The sequence below is a fragment of the Cavia porcellus genome, unplaced genomic scaffold, assembly GCF_034190915.1.
Source record: "Cavia porcellus strain 051 isolate PalLab524CR breed Dunkin Hartley unplaced genomic scaffold, mCavPor4.1 scaffold_27, whole genome shotgun sequence".
In the NCBI taxonomy this organism is placed as follows: Eukaryota; Metazoa; Chordata; class Mammalia; order Rodentia; family Caviidae; genus Cavia; species Cavia porcellus.
In genome coordinates, this window is record NW_026947510.1 from 30,271,095 (window position 1) to 30,273,893 (window position 2,799).

Consider the following 2,799-nt stretch of genomic DNA (forward strand, 5'->3'; position numbering starts at 1 on the left):
GAGATTTCCCAAAAAGCTGGAATTTGAAGCCCCATTTGTTCCAGCTACTAAACCTCTAGGCATATTCCCAGGAAAAACTGAAAACATCATACCACAGTGATGTATGTGTACCCATGTTTATAGCAGCACAATTTGTAACACCAGATCTTGGAAACAACCTATGTGTCCATCAACTGAGGAATGGATAAAAATGCTGTGGTATTTTTATACAATGGAGTACTCCTCAGCTATAAAGAATGATCACACTGGTATATTTATAAATAAATGGACACAACTTGAGACCATACTCATAAGCAAAATAAATGAAACTCATATGTATAAATACCGTATAGTTTCCCTACTATAAGAAATGGTAAGAGTACTTAAGAATTTATAGTGATCATGTTTTCCCAATACATTGCTCTGAAGCGTTATAATGTCTGCATCCATTAGTTGGAATGTTTTCATCCTAGTTTGTTTGGTTTTATTATCTGTAATAGTATGGACAGATATTTTAAAGAAAACAAGACAGTAGAACAGCCAGTGCTGATTTAGTATCATCTTACTCTGAAGTCCTAATATGCTTTTGATTTTCTGATGCCTTTGGTTCTATTCTATTATATCTTATTGGATATTATTATGTGTGATAGTATAAACAAATTTTCTATGGAAAATGAGATAATATAGTAACCATTGTTCCTTCTCTGCTATTTGGTTCTGAAAGCCCTGTAATGCTTTCATTCTCTTGAATGGTTTTATATTGTTTTGTTATGTTTGATACTATCGTATAAGAAGCTATGCTCAACTATTTCAAAGAAAGACTTTATGGTAGTTACTGTTAATTATGGGTTGTCTTGTGGTAAAATGCTGTGTTACTTGCATTGTTCTGATCTGATCTGCTTTGTTATGTCCTTTTTTGTCTGAATCTCTTTAAAATAAAAAAAATTTAAAAAGTCTTGTGTTAGTATATAACATTTGGTTATTATAGAATGCAAGATTATTTAGATTTTTAAAAGACAATCACTATAGAATAAAAGTTCAAATTGACAAATAGAACTGTTATGATATAAAATACAAAATGATTCTTCAGTTATTTGACACAAACATGTTTAAGACATGCACTATGTTTTCCTATTTGGGATTTTGAAACAATAAGCATAATTTATAAGCAGATTTCTACATTTCCTCAAAGGTCAGCTCTTTTTTTTTGCCAAGAAATCTAGTTTTTAGTTCAATTGAAGGGAGTTCCATAGCAAATTCTCCATCAGCAGTTCTAAACAAAATTAGAAATATTTCACTCCCCTCTCTGTCTCTTTCTCTTGATGTTGTAAAAGACATGTGCAAAAAAATGTTACATATATTTTTTAAAAAAAAATAGATGTCAATCAGTCAGCTTTGTGATTTAAATAATAAGATTTTTTACATTTGCCTTTCTATCTGGCACATTATGTAACGTTTCTGGAGTTTCAGATTCAAACAGACCAGCCAACTAGAGCAACTTAGTGTTCAAATCACAATTTTGGACACAATTCTATTTATTCTGGATACTGCTCAATTCCACACATAGTTCAGAGAAGTCACATTCATAAGAACATCCAAAAACATTATGTTACCAAACTAACATGTGATTGTGCTCTGATGGATAGTATCATTCACACCGACAAATTATTGAAGGCAGAAGATGTCAGGCATAGAGATCAATTTGTTTTTGCTGTTGCAGTAATTAACAACCATCATCTTCAAGATTTCCACGCTGTTCTAGAATAAGGGGGAGTCTTTTTTTATCTGGTGGTTTAAAGTAGGAATAAACAGGCGCTGCTGGGTATTTCACATCACAATTTTGTGCCATCATTTTCAGCTTTGCTTCAATGGCTTTCATCTTTGCAGTGACACTTAGGTTAGACTGCGTAGGCTCAGTGCTTGAAGATGGCTCGATACTGATTGGAATAATGCTAACATTCTTATTAGGATCCTATCTGTTTATTTGAGCATGGAGCCCTCGTATCACAAACTTCTTAATGCCAGTTTGCCATTGAAACACTGAATGGCTTGCTGTGCTTCCTGCTTAGTTTCAGTTAATGAAGCAGCAACCTTGAGTCTGTTCTTCCAAGACACCTGACTTGGGGGAAGAGGAAGTCATATTGCTGCATCTTCCTAAACTTCTGGAGGAGCTGGAGGAGTTAGTATTCTGTGATTTGGGGGTCCACATTGCCAATCCATAGTTGGTGTCCTTACGATAGAGAACCTTCTGAAAGGGTGGATGCATTCTCCAGGGGAAGAGTTTTGGTTTCTGCTTCCACCAATCACTACAAAAACTCGTAGCCTCAGAGTGATGTCCTCTGCTCATGCCCTCAAAACAGTTTCTGACATGCGAATCTGAAGGACAGCTAGAAGTGTCTGCCTCAACTCTGCCAGCTGCCAGGCTGCCTGTGATGTCTTGCTATTATTTCTTGTGCAACTGGGGTTCTGTTCAGAGATTTGTTGCCTTTAACGGTTTAACCTATTTTATCTTCAAACAGGTTAAGTGTTTCTGTTTTCATTTTTACATTTTTAATCCATTTTGACTTTAGTTTAGTGCATGGTAAGAGATATAGGTCTAGGTACAACCTTCTGCATATGGATATACAGTTTTTCCAGCACTATTCATTAAAGAGACTGTTCTTTTCTCCATAAGTTTTTGACTCTGTTGTTAAAGACGAGGTAATTGAGTGTGTTTGGCGCTGTTTCTGCATCCTCTATTCTGTTCTACCCATCCACTTGTCTTCTTTTTCAGTATCACGTTGTTTTTATCATTGTAGCTTCTTAGTATGATTTGAAGTC

The 2,799-nt window shown here is 35.1% G+C and overlaps 1 pseudogene; it reads right to left on the bottom strand.

Moving 5' to 3' along the window:
- Positions 1-1,718: 1,718 nt before the first annotated feature.
- LOC100718153 (probable RNA-binding protein 18) lies at positions 1,719-2,282 on the bottom strand (annotated as a pseudogene).
- Between the last annotated feature and the right edge of the window lie 517 nt (positions 2,283-2,799).